This window comes from Etheostoma spectabile, chromosome 12 (genome assembly GCF_008692095.1).
Source record: "Etheostoma spectabile isolate EspeVRDwgs_2016 chromosome 12, UIUC_Espe_1.0, whole genome shotgun sequence".
Classification (NCBI taxonomy): domain Eukaryota; kingdom Metazoa; phylum Chordata; class Actinopteri; order Perciformes; family Percidae; genus Etheostoma; species Etheostoma spectabile.
The window spans coordinates 31,794,661-31,819,607 of NC_045744.1; the positions used below are offsets into that span (position 1 = coordinate 31,794,661).

The 24,947-nt window shown below is 41.6% G+C and overlaps 2 long non-coding RNA genes across 2 annotated transcripts in view; one reads left to right on the forward strand and one right to left on the reverse strand.

Annotated features, from left to right (window-relative positions):
- Positions 1 to 218: 218 nt before the first annotated feature.
- The window catches only part of LOC116699523 (uncharacterized), a 39,770-nt gene continuing 15,041 nt past the window's right edge, over positions 219 to 24,947 (reverse strand). Inside the window, exons 3-4 of the long non-coding RNA XR_004334441.1 lie at positions 21,681 to 21,967; positions 219 to 245 (exon numbers count right to left, since the gene is read on the reverse strand). This is a non-coding gene — a long non-coding RNA (uncharacterized LOC116699523). The remainder of the gene's footprint in view (positions 246 to 21,680; positions 21,968 to 24,947) is intronic.
- Positions 5,169 to 21,282, forward strand: LOC116699525 (uncharacterized). The gene is made up of 3 exons (XR_004334443.1): positions 5,169 to 5,182; positions 12,843 to 12,845; positions 21,154 to 21,282. It is a non-coding gene; the product is annotated as an uncharacterized LOC116699525 (long non-coding RNA).

Sequence of the window (24,947 nt, forward strand, 5' to 3'; positions counted from 1 at the left end):
CTCTGATGGGGGACATTCAGGGTTTTGTGGACCAGTGGTGTTTCACCACGGCGGTATGTTCCGTGCAGGGGGGGGAGCTCGTCTTCCACTCTGTGTTTCTGTGTTAGTGTCTGATTATAATATTTATTTTGTGCATTTGTGAAGCGATGACATGTTGGTGAAGATTTGGACAACGTCTTATTTATTTGGTAAATAAATGTTTCTTTAAAATAAAAAAGATCTCTCTCTCTCTCTCTCTCTCCTCTCTTCTCCTCTCTCTCTCTCTCTCTCGCTCCGTCAGGCAGGCAGGGGTCTGCGGATCTGTTCGTTTACGTTTAGGGTTTCTTCAGCTTCAGGTTGTGTTTTAACTTTGGTTTGATACCTTACATAGTACCAGTAGATTTCGGTGAACGTGGGGGTTGTAGTCCTACATAGTAACCAGTGATTTCTGGTGAACGTGGGTTTCAGAGTGGTGCTTGGTTAAATGCAACTCCCGTTGCGTCTCTGCTGGCGGAGATTTTTTTTTTTTACGGTCAGCTGCCCCCCCGCCCCTTCTCTGTTCTCTCTGTTACTCACCAACACAAACACACACACAAAACACACACACACAAACACACACACACACCACACATACCTGTTGTGAAAAAAAAAAAAAAGAACCAAAAAAATAAATAAAAATCACACTGATCATAAAAAATAAAAAGTTAAAAAAAGAAAGTTATGAGTATGAAACTCTTGTTCATTACATTTTACTTCATAATTGCAACCCAGTGTGTGTATCATGTTACAAAACGTTCTGTATATAGTTTGTTGTACCATGACAACAACATTGATCTGAAGCTCGATGCTGTCATGTAAATAGTTTCAAATCAGCAATAAATATAACCATTTCTGATCAACCATATCAATTGCCTGCTTAAATAACATACCGGTTAAAGCCCCGCACATTTCAAGAGAACCCGACCCACTTCGGGTTAAATTGACCACTTCCGTTTAGGGCCCGCCCAGTCCCGAGTACGGATCCATACAAGATAATTAATGTGGTAAACAGATACAGATAATGCTGTACTCGCCATACCCTAATGTAATAGTTACTGCTTGTAAATCTGGCCCCTCTTGATTTCTTGGGAAAATCTCCATCCCTGACTTGTTGTGGTCCCCTCTGCACAATTGAGCAGTGTTCTCTTTCCGACAGCTGTTTTGGCCAGAGTGCTGGATCATCTTCAATCTTAACACATTGATTAGGGTGACTGCTACTCACGGGGTCTAGTTGCTGCGGTGGGTAGCTCCTCTTCATCAGTGTTAGCATTGCTAGCGCAAGCACCGGCTTCTTGCTGCTCTTTAGTAACGTTAATGTTAGTGTTGGCAGTAGCCATCGTGAAAAAGGTTGATACCTTCGGAAGCTTTGCTGAATTTATCAACCGTCTGTAGCCTCCAGTTTACCGCATGCTGAGCCGTTTGTTTACAAACACACGCAGACACGCAGTAGGATAATGGAATAGTCCAATGTAGTGGGGACCGGGGGGAGTTTCTCATCATGAATTAAACAGTCGGTTAGCACTTTAGCGTATCAATGTTTAAAGATATAATTTATTGGTGAAAAGTAAGACAACAAATCGTAACCATAAGTTTATGAGGCGTTTTAGGGGGCCCTTGGTAGCTTGGGGCCCAAGGCAATTGCCTACCTTTGCCTAATGGTAAGTCCGCCTCTGCACTGAGCTAAGAATTAGAAGATCTCTAGACCAAAAACAGCTCCTACATTGGGACATTCTCAACTTGTGATGTTTTGCACTTATATGCACTATTTTGTAAAAAGATTTTTTTTTAAATTGAATAAAGCTCTTTAAAAAGAAAAAGAAAGCTGGAACACTGTGTGTGTATGCTTTGTGGAGCAGGTTGACACATTTTGTTTTTGTTGCCATTTGTGGACCCTGGGCTGTCTACAGAGACCGCGTTTTTTTACAGTGTTTCGGGGACAGGAGAGCGATAGTGAGGAGATGTTTTTTTACAGTGGTTTGGGGACAGGCAGCTAGCAGATAGTGAGGAGATGTTTTTTACAGTGTGTTTGGGGACAGGCAGCTAGCAGGTAGTGAGGAGATGTTTTTACAGTGTGTTTGGGGACAGGCAGCGCAGGTAATGAGGAGAGTGTTACAGTGTGTTCTGGGGACAGGCACTAGCAGGAGTGAGGAGAGTGTTTTACAGTGTGTTCTGGGGACAGGCAGCTAGCAGATAGTGAGGAGATGTTTTTTTACAGTGTGTTCTGGGGACAGGCAGTAGCAGATAGTGGAATGTTTTTTACAGGTGTTCTGGGGACAGGCAGCTAGCAGATAGTGAAATGTTTTTTACAGTGTGTTCTGGGGACAGGCAGCTAGCAGATAGAGGAGATGTTTTACAGTGTGTTCTGGGGACAGGCAGCGCAGGTAGTGAGAGAGTTTTTACAGTGTGTGTTCTGGGGACAGGCAGCTAGCGATAGTGAGGAGATGTTTTCAGTGTGTTCTGGGGACGGCAGCTAGCAGATAGGGAGGAGATGTTTTTTTACAGTGTGTTCTGGGGACAGGCAGCTAGCAGATAGTGAGATGTTTTTTTACAGTGTGTTCTGGGGACAGCAGCTAGCGATAGTGAGGAGAGTTTTTTTACAGTGTGTTGGGGACAGCAGCTAGCAGATAGTGAGGAGAGTTTTTTTACAGTGTGTTCTGGGACAGGCAGCTAGCAGATAGTGAGGGAGATTGTTTTTCAGTGTGTTCTGGGGACAGGCAGCTAGCAGTAGTGAGGAGATGTTTTTACAGTGTGTTCTGGGGACAGGCAGCTAGCAGATGGAGGAGTGTTTTTTACAGTGTGTTCGGGGACAGGCAGCTAGCAGATAGTGAGGAGATGTTTTTTTACAGTTGTTCTGGGGACAGGCAGTAGCAGATAGGAGATGTTTTTTACAGGTGTCTGGGGACAGCGAGCTAGCAGATAGTGGAGGAGATGTTTTTACAGTGTGTTCTGGGGACAGGCAGCTAGCAGATAGTGAGGAGATGTTTTTTACAGTGTGTTCTGGGGACAGGCAGCTAGCAGATGTGAGGAGAGTTTTACAGTGTTTTGGGGACAGGCAGCAGAGGTAGTGAGGAGATGTTTTTTACAGTGTGTTCGGGGACAGGCAGCTAGCAGATAGTGAGGAGATGTTTTTACAGTGTGTTCTGGGGACAGGCAGCTAGCAGGTAGTGAGGAGATGTTTTTACAGTGTGTCTGGGGACAGGCAGCTAGCAGATAGTGAGGGTGTTTTTACAGTGTGTTCTGGGGACAGGCAGCTAGCAGATAGTGAGGAGAGTTTTTTTACCGGTGTGTTTGGGGACAGGCAGCTAGCAGATAGTGGAGATGTTTTTTACAGGGTGTTCTGGGGACAGGCAGCTAGCAGATAGTGAGGAGATTGTTTTTACAGTGTGTTCTGGGGGACAGGCAGCTAGCAGATAGTGAGGAGATGTTTTTACAGTGGTTCTGGGAGGGAGCTAGCAGATATGAGGAGATGGTTTTTACAGTGTGTTCTGGGGACAGGCAGCTAGCAGATAATGAGGAGATTTTTGCTGTATGTGACAACAAATTTTGTAGCCTAAAACAAGCGGGAAATCCCTTTTGCTTTTTGTGAAGGGTAAATAAGCACAACTGCCCTATTAACTTCCATTAAAGACTGTTTTGCCACTGCCAACTGCAGCAATCTCACTTTATACTGGACCACTGTCAAAGACTGTTGTTCAGTCACTTAGACACAAAAACCAGGGGTGAAAAACACGGTAATTACCCTTTAATAAAAATAAATTGCCTTTCCACCATCCTGTCCCCTTTTGGCACTAAAGCTTTTTGTCCTGTTCTTGACTTGTTTTGTATGTGTATTTGTGTGGCTATTTGTGGGGGAGAGACGAGGGATAGCAGCTATTTAAGGTGAAAATGTCTACCCAGCATGAGGAGTTCAGCACTCTCCAGCAGACTCTATTCAACTGCAAAGTTCAGATGAGCTGCAACAAAAAAACAACTCTGCAGTCGCTCATCAGGCGCAGCCGTACAGTCAAGAAGCAGTGCTGAGAGGAGACCAGTGTATGAACAAAAACATTATTTTGAAACATTCATGACTCTTGCACCAATTGGAGTGCTTTTGCCTTTGTTTTGGCCAAAGCACCTGCAGGGAGATGCCCCATTTTGACATCAGCTTCACAGTTGGGTGCAGTCAAGAGGTCAGAGGTCACTATACCTGCAGCCCAGAGCAGACAAGAGGAAAAAAAAAAAGAAAAAAAGATGGGAAATGATGAAGAAAATAGTGTATCTTCGTCATAGAAAGGTAAAGGGGCCATGCTTTACAGAAGAATGTTTAATGGTCCACTCACTGAACCTCTTTGCAAAATGTCAAAAAGTTTCTCTTTTCTTTCCCTTCAGGAAGATTTGATCAATAAATCTCAGCCTCCTGTTAGCTTTGTTAGGCCTGCATGTGGGAGACCGAAGTAGAGTGAAATTATTCTTTCTAAATCGCAAGAAAGACGGTCTGTTTAGAATAATAAGCCAACATCTGGATCTGGCTGGGTTAAAGGGTGCTTCGATTCTATTCAATTTTATTTACAGAATCAAAACATAAGAGTTATCTTAAGACACTTTGCAGATAGAGTAGGTCTAGACCACTCTATAATGTACAAGGACCCAACAGTGGCCTTTTAGGGAGATAATATTACAATATATTAATACATAATAATATTGATCATTGTCATTCCTCACAACTATCTTTGGCAAAGCTTAGTACTTAAGGTATTATCTGTGTCCTCATGTTTCAGAATGTATACCTGTTGGGAATTGGTATGGGTACAGATTAAATGATTGTTTTATTTAAGATAAAAAGATGTTTTATCAATATTAATGTTACGGTCGAGGCAGGAAAGAGAACCCAATTGCAGAGACGAGGAGGCAGGTTGGAGCCGGTAAACAGGGGGTTTATTTAACACAGTTCAAGACAAAAACAATCCACAAGGAACACAAGAGCTAGATGTCCGGGGAAAAATCCAAAAGTCCTAAAAAATTACAAAAACCACAGGGGTCCAGGGGGGAAAAAGGCCAGATAACAAACAGGACAAAACCACAGGGAAAACTCACAGGGAACGCTGGTAACAGGAACAACCGAAGCACGAGGAACAACAGGCAGACGAACCAGAATGATCTGACAACAGACAAAGGAAACACTGGCGTTAAATACAGGAGGTAATGAGGTAATGAGGAACAGGTGAGACGTCAGGTGGATCACATTAGTGCGGGGCAGGACAGTCAGACAAACAAAGTAAAGCTAGACTAGACAAGACAAGACAGGAAGCTGACTACCAAAATAAAGCAGAAAGCAGAACAAACAGACACAGGGAAACATAAGACAGAATCTACGACACCAGACCAGGGAGAAAACTGGGACAAAAACACAGGGAAGGCCAAACGGGAAAATAACCCCAAACAAAAACCCCAAACCACAACAATTAATAAAGTTATGAATATGTGTATTCATAACTTAAAATACCAAATTGACAATCAGTCAAAATGGGACACCACCCTGGAAACCGAGGACCAATAATTGAGCTGTGAAACCATCTGATAGGTGGTGTTCCCTTTAAAATACAGAAATATAATTCATCTATTGAGTATATTTTAAAGGAACCAAACGGGTGAATCCGAGCACAGACCTGTTATTACAATATTTACACAAATAATCACAAACAACTCCTATTTCAAGTATAGTAGAATTTATTTACTGTAACTTCAAACGTATCAATGGCCAATCAACTAATATCTTCAATCATCAAAACCTATATACCTATAAGTTATCAAACACATGTAGCGACATGTCTTTATCTGTGTGGGTGTGTGTATATGTGTGTGAGTGTGTGAGGAGAAGGGGGAGGTGTTGTTGTGATTGGTCGTAGTGTTATCCAATTATGTCCAGTGTGATTTTCAAATTTGATCGCCCACCTTGAGATGGGCGATTTTCATTACTCCATGCCAGACCCTTAATCTTTCAGATGTGCGTCTGGATTTCCAGGCTACTGCTGGCTGGTCCCGACATACCAATGGTATTTTTGTGTATTTATCAAACTTTCAAGAATTTCTCTTAAATGTAGTGTGGTGTGTTTGGAGATGGCGATTTTAGGGTTGTTACTGGTTGATCAAAAAAGGATCTTATTTTTTAACAAAAAGGTCTATCTCTGTGGGGACAATTTCAATAACGTTAACACACTTAGGATTGCATTGCAGCCCGGTGACAGCTTTCTCGCTCAATACTGGACCAATTTCAAAGATTTCTTTCACATTAGCCACTTAGACGGCTTTCACGCCCACATTATTTGGTTCAGTTGAGTCGCAGTAGAGTTGTAAAGAAAACAATTGGCAGAAGAGTTTAAAGCTTCAAGCCCCAGCGGATTGGAATATTTCACCTGTAGAAATAAGATCCATTCCAATAATTTGTGTGTTTAAGCATGCCCTGTCGTCTCACTTTAAGATGGCCTGCTCTTGTTATCAATGAAGCTGCCACTTTTTATACCACACTCTACGGTCTCTATCTATTACTGGCCATTTTGGCCACCTAGTGGTTGTAATGTTTTTCACGTGGTTTGCTTTTTGGTTTGTTTATTTACCTGTACATTGTCATACTGATAATGGTATTTCTATTTTTTTTTCTGTCACTCCTCTATTGTTACGTAGTGATTTTGGTTTATGATGGGACCCTTTTGAAAACGGGATGATACTCAACAGGATTTATCCCAGTAAACCCCTTGAGGTTCCCCTAAACCCCTAAATTTGAACACAGTTGTCTCTCCATAGTAGGACTCGCAAAGCAAAAGCGGTGTGTTGTCTGCTGGCTTTTCTTCCTCTCTTTGTGTACTTCCGGGGGTTCCGTTGGAATTTCACCATATGTTAATTGTGACATGTAAAGGAGCAATTAGGAAATCCATTTAAAAACCCATCTGGCAAATGATGTGAATGTTGTCACGTGACATGTGTTTCTGCATTTTGGTTCCTTTCAGCAACTCAAATGACTCAGTCAAGAGCAAACACATGTGAAACATACTTTACCGTAAAATACTTTAATTACCCGTTGCATTTTTATCTTTAAAGTTTGTACACTCATCCATTGTCTTCTGTATTTTACATTCAGAGTTATAAATGAAGTGGAGGAGATGGCTGTTGTCGGATGCACTAAAATGCTCAGATGTAAATTAGTCTCTGGGCATAATTACTGAATCCCACTTAAAACTATTGCCCTTGTCTGTTTTCATGCCAGCCGTCAACTACAATTTTCATGCCAATCGTAGAGACGTGATATGTATCGCCCCACCCCCACCCACCTGTCTCACTATCCTTGACATGAAGGAGGCATACGTGATAGGTGGAGGCAGTCATAGCTGTGTGTTTGAGGCTGTTTTTGAGGGAGTCTCTGGGTAGAGGAGGAGAAACGTGACGCAATGTGTTGACACAGTGCTTCTCCCAGAGCTTATCAGAGAGCAGAAGCTGTCACTGGGAGTCAAGGCCGATACATCCATATGTAATCTTTACTGGGATCTGCTTCATTGTGCTCCAGTGCCAACACAGCTACAGTCAATGTGATGGAGCCAATGCTGAAACCACAGAACATAGTGCTTGTTTTTGTTGTCCTGGTGGATATAGCCACGCATTCAATATGGGCTTGTTATACACTGACTCTTTTAAAGCAGTGTAAATAGACCTGGTATAATTAAGCAGACTGTTCCTTGTTGTGACATATGTAGGTATCATCTGTATGCAAATAGATACAAAATGGGAGCATAATGTGGTTGTCCTATTTTTGCTCTCTCTCTCTCTTCTAAGAGTCTAGAGTGCTTCCACAGCCTTGTTCGGCAACTTGTTCACCTGATCCCGAGATTATTTTTAAGCTGTTTCTATTTTATTGAGTGACGCTGATAAAGTACCATCCAGGCTGAGTCAGAAATCACAGCTCACAAATCACAATCACATGGTACAGTAAGGTTTTGTTCTCTATTTAGAAGATTTAAAGAAAACTTTAAGATGACTTTTGTTCAATTCCCAGCATTTGTTCTTGGACAGGCGCTCCATCAAAACAATTGACAATGTTGCGTGATGCCGTTGAAAGCTCATGTCATTGTTACCGCACTGGCGATTCCTAGTTATTGGCTGTAGTGTGTGACGATGTTAGAAGTATAATATATGCTGTGTAGTTTGTTAAAGGCTAACTACCCTTTCTTTCAACCTGGACCCTATTTTTCCATGTTTTTGTGTCACAAAAAGTTTAACAATTAAGTAACAATCGTCGAAATTGGTCCAAGATCGATGCAGTCAGCTGCGGCAAAACAAGCAACAATTTAAGTTATGGGAATGTTGTCCAGTTTGTATTTGCCTTCTAAAAAGGGCTTGTTTTGCCACTGACAGACTCAGATACACATAATGTTGTCAGAAGTTTCTGAAGTTTCTGACAACATTGTGGGAAGGATTTCTAAGATCCTTTTTTATACATAAAAACATCTACGAAATTTGCGTTTGCTAAACCCACCAGACTACATGTAAAAAAACAGTCATTTTAGCATTGGCAAATACACTCAACAAAATAAAACTATAAAAAGCGGTTTTGGGTCGTCTTTCCAGTTTTCAAACCCTCACAACTCTAGTTTTGGTTGAAATAAACACATAGTTTGAACAGTTTTGAAGTGAATATGTTGGCTGTATACACGCTAAAAGAATTTATTTTTTAAATAGAGTCTGGTGGGTTTAGTGCTAGCGACTTGAGAGCTGTTTCTGGTTAATCGGAAAGGTCTCAGAGAGGTTTTAAAGGTCTATATCTCTGAGGCTGTCAGTAGCCAAACGAGCACTTCTGGGAAGGAAAAAACATCTGGACAATTGCCCCATTAACGTACATTAAAGCCTGCTTTTTTTTTGCTTAATGCTGGACCAATGTCAAAGATTGTTGTTACCATCAGTCACTTAGACAAAAAACATAGAAAAATAGGGTTGAAAAAAAATAATTAAAAACTTAAAAAGCAATTTTAAGAGAAGAGAAATTTGAAAGAGAAATCTGAAATAAATAGAGAAACAACTTGAATGACTGGGCTGAAAATTACAAAAAGTCATAGTATTTTGTGGACTTTACGCCATGCATGAGGTGCATTAAGAAATATTATCAAGATTAGTCAGTATTAATGTAATCGACCTATAATAACTTAACTAGGGCTGGGTATTTTTTTGTGAAATGTTGTGATATGTTGTGAAAGTAAACATTAGGGAGAAAATACAGTCAAGTCAGATTTATAAATATAGCCATCGGGCTATGTTTATGGCGGATATATAAATTGATCAATTGTAGAAAAGAGCAATTCACCATTGTTGATATTGTCGTTAATAATTTTAGAGAAGGAAAACCGGATGGTCTATTTCATTTCTGTCTTGTTTTCATGGTGAGCTTGAAATTTTGTCTTTCTAGCTTTCTCTTGATCTGCCTGTCAACCACTCCATTTCTCCAGGGGCTTTTTGCTTTTCTGTGTTTGTAGTTTTAATGGTTGCAACGTTGTAAATAGTCCGTATTTTTCCGTTGACGTTTACAAGATCCTCAATTGGTGAACAACAACAACAACAACTCGTTTACAGTTTTCTTAAAGGTTTCTTATTTACGGTCCGTTTTTTTTTTTTGACTGCTCGAGTTTTTTGTAGATAAAAGCAGACACATCAAAGAATGTGCAATAGGGATCTAAAATAGCAACATCCAAGCCAGTCTTACAGATGGACCTGCCTGGGCCCCATGCTGAAGATGAAGCAGGGACATGATCAGAACATCATAGCCATATCTCTAGTGACTTTCAATCAAATTAATGTAACTAAAAAAGTCACTGAAGGTGAATGAGTGAACTTGATTTAGACATGTTTTGGGCTAAAAATAAACCAAAGTCCAGTGCCCTGTAACTTTGGGTTCAGCTTTATTTCCAACATTGACTGTAGTCCTACAGGATGGCGCTAACACACTATTAATCATCTCCCGTTCGCTGTGTAATAATGGTTTGTCATGGTAAATGGAATCATTAACTCTGCTACACATACATTCAGTTACAGTAATCTAATTATCCTAAATTCAGGCACACAGTACTTTTTCTACATTTTACGTTTCCATTTTTGTGAAATGATAGGTGTTTTTTGTTGTTTTTGTGTTAACCTTTTACAGTATGCCAATTCATTTTGTGAAATGTAATGTTTTCATTTAACAAAAGTAAAAACACAAGATAATAATTTAGTTTTACAACAGAATATAGAGGACATACTGTAAATATAACTGTTGTTTAAGACCAAAGGCAATACAAGTTTGGTATGTTCAAGTTTTGCAGGATTCACGCTGCCATTTTAATTGCCTTGTTGACTTTTTTAGCTGCTTTGAAATGTTAAAAACCAGCTCATGTTGTATAGAGTCAGTGGACAGCAATACAGCAGTATGAAGACCCTGCTGAATAGTTCACCGAGTCCATTATCCTTGATACAAAAGCAAACCATTTACTCAGTCCTGAGATGTGTATTCAGCACTGTGTGTGTGTGTGTGTGTGTGTGTGTGTGTGTGTGTGTGTGTGTGTGTGTGTGCGCTTGAGCCATTGAGCTCTGCCAGTGCAGTTTAATTTTGAACCAGCTAAGGTGTATTTATTATTGAACCTGATATCTCCTTTGAGACTCCATTAATGCACAATGGAAGAAAAAAATGAATAAGAGTGATTTTTCGTTCCCACTGAATCAAACACTAACAACACATGTAGCATGCTGATTAGACAGAATTAACTGCATATTCAGGAATCTGTTTCTGTCAGTTTATCTGCAGGCTAGAAACTAATAATGAGCTTATCTTACCCCAGGCAACCAAATGTGACACCTCATTCCACGGCCAAAGAGCTGGGCAGGCGTGACAGGGAGTGTGTGTGTGTGTGTGAGAGAGAGAGAGAGATAGATAGGGATTGGTTGGAGAGTTACAGGGGAAGCTGTTCTCTATCTAAAGCTAACCTTGACTCTGTCCTCTACTCTCACCACTCTGCCTGCTTTCAAAAGAACCACCCTCTTTCTCTCCTTCACAGTATGCTAATATTCACACATCCACGTTGGCAACAACAACAAAAAAAAGTGAATTTTTTTTTTCTTCCCCTGCCTGTATACTTGATCATTCTGGGATGGCTGCGAAGCATCAAGAGGCATACATTCATTATCTGTCATCATATTCATTTCTATGCTAATGAGAAACCCGTTCCCGATGAAAATCTGTTTTCAAAAGCAATATCATTCTAAAAATGTTTCTTTTTTTGAAACTTTTTGAAAATGAATAGTGTGCCTGCTGGGGACGAAAAGGCTCAGCCCCCCCTCCCGTCCATTAGATGTGTTGTCTGCTGAGAGGAATCATTCGCAGTTTGGAGCAAAATGTTTTGTTCATGGTGGACTGATTTGAATTTTGACAGCAGAAGCACAAGCAGAAATTAACATACTGGGAAAACAAGTTTGGTGAGATCTTCGCTAATCCGAATCTCCGAGAGCCGAGGTCAGTCAACCGAGTGAGTGAGATACACTGATATACCCAGACAATTGAAAAATAATAATTAGAATAAACTAAAAAAAACTAAGAATTAAAAAATGTAATTTCCAAAAGTTATACAAATATATTTTCTCATTGATGGTAAACTTAATATACAGTACTAATATAAAATATGTGCTGTATAATATACAAATACTTTGCAATGTATATTTAGTGACCGGACATAGTCAAAGAATGTATTTATGGGTGTTGAATTTGAAAAACATAGGCGTTCATTAGGCAGGGAGGCAGTCTGCAGTTGCATTATGGGATGTGTAGGATCCAGTGGATTTGGTGCTTGACCCATCCTATAAGTCAGGATATCTCGATGTATGCTGTTGACCATTCTTGCTTTTAAAGTCCTCCAACTTTGACATGCTCCATACTAAATCACTGGAGTATTACTAGAGCTATAGTTTACTAAAAAGAAACGTTATGAACAACTCAGTGTAGCTGTTGTTGTTTCCGCTCGCAGCCATCTTTGCCAGTCAAAACAAATCTCTAAATGCAAATAAACGGAGGAAATGTCATTCTTATATGAGGCTCCTTTTTCAACTACAAGGTCAATATTGTTTTTCACTGAAGACAAAACAACACATTATCCGTGCATTATATGGAACTAAGCTTTAGGAGCTTTCCATCTTTACTCTCCTCCCTGGCGAGATGGACGGTAACCACAGTTAAAAGCTTTCTTTTTAGTAAACTCTGTGTACACTAACAATGTTCTCAATGCTGAGTTCATGTGTAGAGCCCCTGGTGATACTTGGAGCAAAGTCTCATGTTGTGTCGAGCCTTCTTAGTGTTTTTAAAATAGGGATTTTGATGCTACCATTGTAGCGCCTCTAGCTCTCCCATCCAAAAGGCCATTTGACCGAAAAACGATAAACAGTAAATCTTAAAAAGTGGCGCTTCTGTCCAAGTGATGCTTTTAAACCAAAGTTTGTCTCAGGTACATTCAAAAAAAGACCCTAGGTTGCATTTCGCTTTGAGTGTAAATGGTTTTTAAAACGGGGAGTGAGTGTTGTGCTTCTTAATTTGGTCCAATGAGAGGCGAGCAGGCAGGTCGGGGAGGCGCGGGCAGTTTGACAGGCGGTGCAACAAGCGGGCACAATCCCATGAAACTGTCGGGGTCATGATCGTCATACGCCCGCCCGCTGCAAGAGTTGAATTGTGTTGAACTTTTCTCTATGCGTGTGACGCGCAGTGCAAATCAATGAACGAGAGACTGATTCTTGCTTGTTTGTGAGTACCCGAAAATATGAAGAAAAAAATTCTAAACAGTGATCAGAACGTAGACAGCGGGGCTTTAGCTTATCAGCGCATTGGCAAAAGACTTGATTTATCAGGTATAGTTCGAAAATATGTGGCTCGGGAAAGTGACGTTTGGGGTCGGCTGCTGGAGCTGCTCCCCCCGCGACCCAATACCGGATAAGCGGACGAAGATGGATGGATGGATGGATGGATGGATGGACGGATGGATGGATGGTCCGTAATGATGGCTATGCTAATTTAGCTAACTTTAGCTTTCAACAATAACAGTTCATGATTAGGAAAGACTCGGATTACCACCATTTGTTATGAATCGACCTGTGATTAGGGATATGTGATACTGCAGTCAGCTAATCTCATTCAGTTGTATGGCAGGGATATGGTAGTTTACAGAATCCCTATGGTTACCACACATTGATCGTCTGGCGTTTAATTAATTAATTATATGCCTGTCAATAGCAAAACAAGTAATTTTGTGGACGTAAATTAAAGGTGTGCAATTGACCAATAACTGACATTGTAGCTTCTTTCGCAGACTGCTGACTGCACCGATCTTGCTTAATACTGGACCAGTGTCTAGGAATGTTGTTCCCATCAGTCTCTTAAACCCAAAAATTGTAGGATTGGTTGAAAAAAACAAAAACAAAGTCACCCATCTATTTACCTTATGCAACCCCGGTCTGCTGGATGTGATATAGAATAGAATAGATATAGAAGATGATCAAATCTGTCAGAGATTGTTTGCTCGATAAAGTTTCACTCCCCTAATTGGCTAAACATGAATTTATACAGCTTTAATTAAACAATATTGCATTTTTGTTATTCAAAGACAAATTGAGTGAACCACGTGGACAGCAAGGTTGCCATAACATAAAATAATTTAGCTGACGCTGTATCCAAAGCAACGTACAATTTTGGATGCTGTATATATTTTACATATATATATATATATATACACACACACTGTATATAAGAGGTTGCACGCCTCTGGAGCAACTAGGGCTTAAGTGTCTTGCTCAGGGATTGGCTGATGTATTGCAGTGGGAATCCCACCCAGGTCTCCCCCACTAAAGGCATATGTCATATCGTTTTTGTAGTTTGCTTTGTTACAGATGTCAACAGGATTTTAAATTTAGAATTTCTGACTTGTGGAACATATTTTCCAGTTTCATTTTGGCTCTGTTAAAAGAGTCAATTCATTTGTGATTGACAGCCGAAGCCTGAAGAGTCATGTAGTCCTAAAAAAGACGATGTAATGCTTTAGAACAGGTATTGTCTGTCTGAAGACACACAGAAGCAGTAGCAGTTTAAAGTTTGGAGCTATTCATGTAACTAAAATGTACTCTACATAGACTGTGTGTGCGTTGAATAGTCATTATACCTGGGGCCAAGGGGCTTTATACATTGTTTCTTGAATAGATGTTCAGCCTTGCTGCCATTTGACTGAAGACACTTTCACAGTGCCGCCAGAGGCTCACTCACTCCATGTAATTATTTCTATACCACTTGGCCCCAAATTTAAAGAATGAATATAGGCCTATATTTCCTCTGAATGCTGTCGTTTAAGAGGCTTTTTATGTGAGTAATAAAGCAGGGGCCGCCACCCTCTGTCACTAAGGAGCAAATCATTTCCTAGGGAGGGGAAAACATCTGTTCCCAATTGAGGAGCCTGCCTGATGAGAAATAGTGGCTTTTCACATGATAATCCAGGATAAAAAGGTTGAAATTGGGTCCACAGTGTAGAGGAACTGGATAATGATGCTTCAGACATGTAAAGAGAAGGGGAAATAAGGGCTCTGCATGCTCAGTAGAACACTCCTTCCCTCCAGTAGCTATTCAGCCTCATCTGAGTCATCAGTCTGGACCCAAACGTGTGGAACCGTTTTACACAAATTGCTTCAATTACCTGTGTGGCAATAACAATAACGCTAGCAGATGATTATGTGCATATATACTGTAGACTTACACACTGACACCAATTCTCAAAAGATGACCACACACACACACACACACACACACACATTCAAGTTACCAGGTTTTGTAATAATAAATTAGGAGTCTAAAAAATCTGTTCTAACACAAGATCAGTGTCTTCTGATTTCTCGCCATTTGATATGACAGCTTTTTTTTTTTTTTAAGGGAACAAATTGGAACTATTGGCTGTAAGAATACATTGCACAAACCCACACGCACTTACTTTACCAGTTACTGATTTTGGCCTCTATTATTTCTTTTGAGAAATCACACACTGATGAGGCTGCACACAAATATCCAAAGAAACACTTGACTTTCCGCTGTATATATTCCACACAGTATCATAAACACACACGCAAACATACAGTGTTGATGGTGCACAACCCCAGGTGTGTGATCACCTCGGGCTCTGTGGCAGTCAAAGCTTTTAGAGGTTTGCCTGACTGCTAGTTTTACCGTTTGATGAAGCGTTTCTCGACCATTTTGTGATTGCCCAGTGTGTGATTGCCTGCCTCTGTCTTTCCAGGGTGGTAGTAGAGTGTGAATTATGTACCTCCACTCTTCCATTCCTGGTTCAACTCGCAGCTTTAAACTGAGGTATCACCCCAAAGCCCAAGCGCTCCAAGCTGGGACACTCTAATAACTGCCCTCATAAATGGACAGTAAATCTGAGGCAGTATAAAACACAACCTTATGAGAGGCAATCATTTGGAAGCGCTCGCTGCCTTGTGGCCTCAACGTCTCTCTTTTTTTTCCATGTCGCCGCTCCTGTCTGTCTCCCTCTTTATCCCTACTTCTTTGTTTTCTCTCCTCACTTCCCTGCTGCTCGAGTTCCCACCTAAATTACTGCAGGCACTGCTGCAGAATCTGAACTACACCTACAGGCTTGACTGGAAAGGTCAACAAGCTGCTTAAAATGAAGAATAGCGCAGGAGCAGGTAATCTACTCTCTCCATCTTCTCCTCTTCCCCCGTACTCCTCGGCTGCCAGTGTTTTTTTGTTTTTTTCATCCTCCTTCCATTTTTATGTCCACCCAGGTGCCGTAGTTATTCTGCAGCATGCGCAGAGCTGTGTGTTGATTTCTTCGTTGGTTTATCAGTCTATTTGTCTTTTATGTCTGTTTTTCTATTTGGATCTCTTTGTACACCTTTTTTTACCTCCCCTCCCCCCACTTTTTCTTTTTTACTCTTGGCTCTGTTTCTTTTACCTCCGTTTGTTCCTATTCTCTCTCTCTCTAGATATATAGGTGTTCTTACTACCTGAGACAAACTGAGTGTATGGACTCCATGAATCCACCTCACAGCGGCCATTCTTCTTTTCGACTCCTTTGTTCTCTTATTCCCTCCCTTGCTTTTTTTTCTATCTCACTCTTATGTATTTTTCCTCTCTAACCCTCTGCTTTGGCTTCCCCCTCCTGTGCTTCCACTCACACTCCGGCTCAGACTGGATGTGGTTTTGAATATCAAACAGGTTATCTGGGCCTGTCTTTAGCCTCTCTGAGAAAATAATGGAAGCAAAAGTTACAAATTACACTGATTCGCTATTCGCTTTCCCAGGTGGCATTCCGTTTCCCGCTCCTTGTCTCCAGCAACAGCTGATTTGTATGCATAAGTTTCAAGGTAGAGATCCATTACAGCGACAAAAGTACACATGATACACCGTGGGCATTATTCTGTAAACTCTTTTTTTGGGTTGATTTTGGAACTGCGTACAAGGAGGAGGCCAAGCTTCACAGGGCAGCTTACAGATTTGAACTGAATTGATTGTCAGGAAATGAATGGTGTGGCTATGGGGAGGACATTCCACTCTGACATGGCATGTTCTCATATACAACAGCATATTGCAACTGACATGAAAAGAAAACTACTTGAAAGGATTGTCACTTGTGCTCCAAAAATCAAACTCATGCTCAATGAGGCCTTAGACTTAAATAAAAAGTCTGCATTAATTTACGAATGCAATTGGCAGAAATGGAATTGACCGGGAACATGTTCTTTGATCTTGTGGAGTCAGATGATTTTGACGCGGAAGGCATTGTCCACAAACTGTTGGTCGCCATAGATTACGCCGTCTTAGACGAGGCCTTCCTCTTGTCAACACTCGTCGGTCTCACATGTGACGGTGCGTCACTGATGCTCAGGTGAGAGAGTGGGGTGGCAACTCGGCTTAAAAACCCGCTTCCCAAAGATTACGGTGTGGCACTGCTCTGCGCATCAACTTGAGCTTGCAGTTAGTGATGTAATGATAGAAATGGGGGGTTTTAATCATTTCAAAACCCTCATGGATAAACTTTACGCACTGTACAGCACATCAAACAAAAACCGTGTGGAGCAAAAAGAGTGTGCTGACGGTTTGAACACTCAATTGTTTAAAATTGGTCCAGTGTACAACAGCAGATGGGTGGCATCTAGTCTCAGAACAGTTGAAGCTGTGTGGATAGATGATCCTGCCCTCCACAGACATTTTACGCACGGAGGATTCTGCTCAAGAGAGTGCAACTCAGGAAAGCTACAATGGCTTGGCAAAGCGCCTTTCATCCCATGCCTTTGTTTACAATTTAGGACTCACGTATGACGCGCTGCAAGAACTGTCAGAGCTGTCTATCAAGCTTCAAAAATGAGAATGCAATATCAAAATAGCGCATAAAGCCATTTGCCGACAGATCAGGGTGTTTGAGGGGCATGTCTGAGCGGCCCGGTCGATACAGCCTATTGAGCCAGCACAGGGTCGAGGAAATCATCTTCCAGGGTGTAGACTGGGCGGCTCACTGACAAAACCCTGGACCAGAGGATGTTTTTGGAAGCCTGGCAAGAAATCTGGAGAAATGCATATTATCACAGGGGAAAGACCAAACAGGATACAACATTAATTTAGGGAATACCGTGACAATAATGGGACATTGAACCCAGATGAACTGAATTTCCTCTTGGTTGCGGTCAATACTGTCCCCATCACAAGTGAAGAGAGTGAGAGGGGCTTTTCCCAGATCAATTTAATCTGTACAGCAAACAGGGCGTCTCCCCTCCCCTGTACTCTTCCTTTGCCTTGTTGGCCCACCGCATACCCTGTTCAACCCCTTTCTACACCTGAGGTCATGGATTGCAAAAGGACATAGAATTGCTCATAGACTCGACCTCTAGAGAAAGACGCTGGGGAATGGAGGCCAGGGGCTCCATGGATGCTGTATGGGTTGGACAAAATAGGCCAATGACGGTAGGAAGAGATAACTAACTCAGAGTTTCCATTTTTGAAATGGACCCCAGAGTTGTAGAGAGTCCAATTGTATTGTTTTTCATTAAGAAATAAAACGTATAGGGGAGAGGGAGACTTATGCAATTATATCCCCCCCCACCCCACTTGCCAGTCTGCAATGACACCGTCAACTTAAAACCAGTAGGTGGTGCCAAAAAAGGTTGGGAACCACTGGGCTAAAATACGGTACTAACATTACTATTTCCCTTAATTGGGAGTCTTAGCCCAAACCAAAAATACATAATGGTATGTGTTATGATATGCAGGGAATGGTGGACCCAAATGCAGGGAGCAGGCGGAAGTTTCTTTGATTGGAGATTTATTAATCCAAAAAATGCAAACATAACACAAGGAATCTAAATTGAGGCAGGCAAAAACTAAGTCCAGAAAGCAACAGGAAAAAGAGCAAGATAACAACATGAGAGTACAGAGAACACAGGGAAGACTAACATACAACACGCTGACGCAGGGACATGCTACAAGGGCCAAGGGAAGGGGATACAACAGGTGAAACCCATTGGAGCGGGGAAGAACAATCAGACCGGAGGAAAAAGACAGGAAGTACAACTAGACAAGACAAGGGGCGAAAACCAAGACATCAATAAAACAGGAAACAGAACATACACTTGCTAGAAAACAGACACTTACTGGAAAACACAAGACAGGAAGTACAACTAGACAAGACAAGGGAAGAAACACGGACTAGGACATGAAACAGAAGAAATAACAGGGAACAGAAACCTACACAATAATCCCTGAATCATACACAATCCCAATCAACAGGAAACCCACAGTACAGAAACAATCAATCAATCGAGAAATACAGGAAACAGAAATCTACAAACAGGAAAAAGAACTCCATGCAACTCCAACAGAAATATAAACAACCCCAACAGTATGTGTCCATATCCTTTTGATAATAGTGTGTATGTGTCTTGCAGGAGCTGCTCACAGAAATGCAAGGTATATCTAAAGAGATGTGACATTTTAACTGTTAATACCAACAAATGAGTCAAAAGAACACTATTATTTTAGTTCTTAAGACCCTGGCATTCATTTCTGGTGACCTGCAGGTGATTTGAACAGAACTCCTTTGCCCCCTAGTGTCTAGTATGTGCACTGGAGTGCATTGGTGTGTGCATAGACACACAACAAAAACTGCGCGTGGCTGGGAGTATTTGTGAGAAAGAGAGGAGTTTAGGAGTAAGTACAGTACAGCCGAAGAGTGTTGAATGGTCGGCCACTTTGCACAGCTGAATGCGAGCTGGCTTGTGAGAACAGGAAGGAGTGACTCATGCAAAGACATGACATGCTTCACAAAAAGTTCAGAAAATAAAAAAAGCACATTTACATTTAAAATAGTTCTTCAGAGAATTCATAAAAATTAGATTTCTGAGAACTGTTTGTATCTAGATGTATCAAATAGCTGACGTAGTTGATGTAGAGTAATCGTTTCCGCCATGTTCCCCAGCAGTCAAGATGCATTTTGTTGGTTTAGGAGCATATGGCCGAGTCATTCAACCATACTTACTTACTTCCGGCTGTGAGTGCACTCTTCTTTTACATCCTCACATGTCGCCCAGCAGACATAATTTCTCAACTTCTAAAAGCAGACTGTAGTGGAAAGTTTTGTTATTTGATTTGAGTCGGAAGTTATCAGAGACAGGTTATCCATCACAGTGGAAAACTCACAGCTTTTATTTTTATTTGTGGATCTTACATGATCATCATCATTAGCTGGTGGTGCAGTGGCAATAAGAAGTCTGCTTGTTCTTTTCATAAAAGACTTGGGAGTCATTTCATTCTATACATAAGCTTTGCTGTTAGAAATCACAAATATTGGCTTAAGTGGGTGTATCTTTAAATGATTGTGCATGGTGGTGGTACTCCCGTGGTATTTAAAGGTAGCCTTGCATATATTGCAGCTTACAGCTGTATCTCCTCTGCTGACGTTTTTTTGGTTGAGATTTAGTAGCAATGTCTCTTTGTGCCACTCCAGCCGCGCAATGTCCGCTACTTTACCCCCTTGCACTGTGTCTTAAGTCACACAGAACTATGACTTATTTACCCACACTGTCCCCTGCTGCATTTCTGATTAACCATGGATATCTAGTGCATTGCCATTGCCTTATTAATGTACCATGTTAAAACCACAAAAGAATAAATATTCAACGTGTCGATTAGTAGTTTTCAGGTTCTAACATTTGACCATTCTGTGAAACCCCTACTTCCTGTAGTCCACAATCAACTCTATAGTTTTGCTGATGTTGACATTGAGGTTGTTGTCGTGGCACCTGATGTCAGAGCTCAGACCTCCTCCTGTCTCACTGTTGCCTGTGATCAGCCTGATAATACTTGTGTCGTCTGCAAACCTAACGTGGTGTTTGAGGTGGCCACGCAGTTGTGCATTAAGTACAGGAGAGGGCTGAGCAGGCGGTCCTGGGCTGAGCAGGCGGTCCTGGGCTGAGCAGGCGGTCCTTGGCTGAGCAGATAGTCCTGGGCTGAGCTGACGGTCCTGGGCTCAGCAGACGGTCCTGGGCTCAGCAGACGGTCCTGGGCTGAGCAGACGGTCCTGGGCTCAGCAGATGGTCCTGGGATGAGCAGGCGCTCCTGGGCTCAGCAGACGGTCATGGGCTGAGCAGGGGGTCCTGGGCTGAGCAGACGGTCCTGGGCTGAGCAGGCGGTCCTGGGCTGAGCAGACAGTCCTGGGGGGCCCAGTATTGAGAGTCAGGATGGAGAATGTGGTGGTCCCTACAAATACTACTTGGGGTCTGCCCACTAGGAGTTCACAGATCCAGTCCCAGAAGGCAGTGTTGAGCCCCAGAGGGCTGTACTACGAATTAAGATCAACATGGACTGGATTTCTTTTAGTTACCTGGCTTCACTGACCCTAACAACCTCGGTCCTGCATAAGCTGTGTCACGACGGTGGTTAACAACTTGTTCAGTTAACCCAGGTTTCCTAATCCAGAGACACATAAAAGAGGCGGTGTTTGCTCAGCATGACCAATCACAAACATCAACCAACAAACTATAATTCTACACAAATATGAAGAACACAGACACGATTTTAACAGGCAAAACGCTGCTTCTAACCCAGGAGAGAAAGCAAAAAAAGCTGACGCTGTAAATGCGTAAATCACAATGCTTATTAATATCACTTCCCCATCAGTCAGGCACAAAATATGACCATAATTACACTTTAGCTTTCCATAAACTATTGTTGCTTTAGCCTATTATTTCAGTTCCTACCCTTGGCAGTAGGAAGTGATCATGAGAGCAAATAAAAAATATTAAAACATAATTAAAACCGATGCGTGCATTGGCAACACACAGCTAAAGAAGCCAACAGCCTATACGTAATCCCGTAGGCTGCTCACTCAGCCAACATTTAAATGTGTTTTTATATTTATTAATTTTTTTTAAATTTATTATTTATTAATTTTAGGGCAAAATCACCATCACCAAACCCACCAGACTCCATTTAAATAAACAGTACTTTTATCATCGTAAAACACAAATAACCTACACGTGATCCATCCGCTGAAAATCTATATCTTTCATAAAAATACCCATCGGGGAATGTTAACGGTGTTGTTGTTCTCTAAATGTTTTATCTTTTATTAGCACACCTCTCTCTCTCTGTCTCTCTCTGCTCACCAAGCTCCAGCTCATCTTCTAAGAACGGTGACGCCGTTATCAATCTAGTATTGATTGGTCAGTAGACGGTGCTTTTACACCAGTTGATCTCTAATCTCCAACATAACCTACTCCCGAGCAGGTTAGGTGTTCAGCATAAATTACCACGGCAATTTAACCCGGTAAAAAGTGATCTACCATCGTGATACCGAAAACCCCGGGTTGACCCTGAAGTTACCTTGTTAACGCCAAATCTTGCTTCGTAGAACAGGCCTCTGGTCTGTGAGCTTGATGAAAACCTTGGAGGCCGCAACTGCATGGAATACTAAACTGTAGTCTATGAACACTGACATACAGTATGTGTTTATCTGGTCCAGGTGGGGGAGGGCCATGGAGATGGCGTCACTTGTTGTCAGACGTAACAGTTGGACATGAAGACTGATGAACTTGTCTCCAGTGTAGCTGACAGAAAAGCTGTCATAACACTCATAGCTGGAGCTCCAAACTTAAGATCTCCTGTTTTCTGTTAGGCAGCAAATATTTCACACCACACTCCCTTCATTCTTCCCCCTTCCTCTGTGTAGAGCATAAAGATAGAAGAGGAGGAGGACAGGATTGGAGGGTGCCATCTTCTTCAATCAGTTGTGCAATCAGACGCCTACTCAAATCCTGACAGTGACAAATGTGGCTTTTAATGTCCTGCTGCTCCATGTTAATTACATTTCTCTACAATTGAGACGAGCGTCACACAGATCGCGTGTTGGCATAACAGTTAACACCAAAAGGCACCTATGGTGTGCAGCTTACACAGCTCAGTTCAGTGTACGAGTCTGTGGAGGAACGTTGAGGATGAGGGGGAAAACTAACTGCCCAGTCACTCAGACGGAGAGGTAAGTCACCCTGAAGCACAGCTCAGAGTTCAACAGAAGCTCTGGCAGGCGTTTGGCTGACGATATATCTGGTGTTCTCATTTACAGACATAACAACACCGGCATTTCCGTTATTGAAATGCCGGTCAGATTTAGATGAAAGACAGATTTTCAAAGTAACAAAATTCTCCAAAGTTTTAATAGGAGTTTCAAAGCTATAACAAAACTCTGTTGTTGCCAGCTGCTATCAGTAAAACTGGTATGATATGTAATATTAAAGCCAGACAAGGTGTCTAATATCAGGAATTAATAGACGAAGGCAAGCGAGTTGGACGGTTGCTTCCGCCGAAATCCATTATTACCTGATAAGGGACACCTTAAAGGGCAGTAACCCGCTTATACAATAGTCCCCTGCCAAGCACAAGTATTTATATTTAATGCGTTTTACAATCGAAATCTAAAGTTTTTTTCAAACAATAACTCCGTTTCCCTGGTAGCGGTTTGATTAATACCTTCACTAATCATGCCATCCCATTAGGTTCTTATGCAATGCAAACGTTCACTGCTCACGTAAATAAGACGGGACTTAGATCCGACCTGGCAACGAGAGAGAAGTCTAGTCTGCTCAGCTCATAGAACCTTTTGGTTGTGACACCTATGAGCCAGAAAGCTAACGGTATGCTAGCAAGATTCAAAGTCAATACCATTGTGTACGGTTGAGAATCAGTAAAGATAATTAGACAGTATGTTTAACAACAAGACAAGCTATCCAGCTATGTCGTTGTCCCCAAATCAATAAACCCTTTCACAAACAAACGATTGGCCAAGTGTACTGTCGGCCGCAGCCTGAAGCCATTAGCGAGTTGAACAGCAAACAGGATGAGAGGTGGTCGCTGTGTTAGCGCCATCCTGTGGACGAGGCACTGAAGGACTGCACTCAGTGTTGGAAATAAGAGATTCGGAATTCATTTTTCTTTTAATGTGGCCGATAATATCCTATATCACTTTTTAATGGATACCTTGCCTTCAGCTAATCAAAATCAATCACAGCTCTGTCACACGTACCTTTTTTTTTTAACTGAAATATTAGTATAATGATGCCATTTTGCAAAGCATTTGTCCTACTTGCCTCAAGATAACTCTTGAGCAAAGCAAGGAAAAAACATTTTGTAATCCTTTATTTCCGTTATTTAGGCATATAATGGGTTTAAAACAATGTCCGGTTTCTTTTTCACAGGGTCTGCATAGTGTAAAACATTTTGCCAGTGAACTCACCGTTGATTGGTTCACACCACTGGTAGTCAAAAAATCAACATGAAATATTTTATCAACATGCTGAATTGTCCTTGAGGTTTGGTGTACTGTACTTTGACCACGAAAAAGGCCTTTATAATTTGTACATCTGACCTACAAACATGGCTAATGTACAAACTAACTGTGGCACTGCAGCACCATTTGGGTTAGTTACAGTACACGAGGTTACAACAATGAACAGATGAGCTTTTTGGCCATAACAGAACTGAATTTCTTCCTTCCTCTAATTGATGAGACCTGTTTGCAGCAGTACCTGTAGTTTATTTACATGATTACTGTATATGTTTTGGGCTATCTGGTGCCCAATTGGTTAAGATACATAACATTTGACTGAACCGTCGTCGTTGGTTTATATCCATCAATTCCAACTAATAATGACAAAAATGCCAAAAGATCTATTTGTGCTGTTTTGTTTCTGTTGTGATCATAATATATGGGTTGTGGCACTTGGACATTGGCTAAGACACTTACACCCTTGGATCCATTTGAAACATTTACACCTATTTTAGGTTCATGTCTTTGACAGTGTTGCCTCTGATGAAACATACAGTACTTCTGCACTTTTGAAGGCTGTAATTCAATCAGTGGGCTCTAGTCCTAAATTCTACTCTTAAATCTTCAGGAAAGGGCTTTCTGATGCTGTAAACGTCCTGTCCATTCACCATTCTTTACAGTTTACATCATACGCTTCATTGTGACACCGATGGGCTGAAAGTGTGTTCCTGATCCCTGATTTCCACCCACTGCGGATTTGGCTCCACTGTGTGTCGGCTCCGTGCTCCGCCGTCGGTCAATACCCACCAGGTCTGGATTTTATGCAGAACGGCTGCTGCCATGACTAACTGCTGAAGCTACGAGATCTTGCAAATTCCTGTATGATCGCGCAATATAACAGGATGTAGTTTCTATAAACGGAACCACAAATCCTCTGACCTGTAGAGTCCTGGCCTGTCTCCGCCCATTATGACATTTTAAAGGTGTAGTGCAGGTAAATATGATCCGCCGTGAGCACGGTGTATTTTATTTTGAAAATTAACCGGACGTTTTTTTTTGTTTCTATGCTCGACTTCCTGTCCC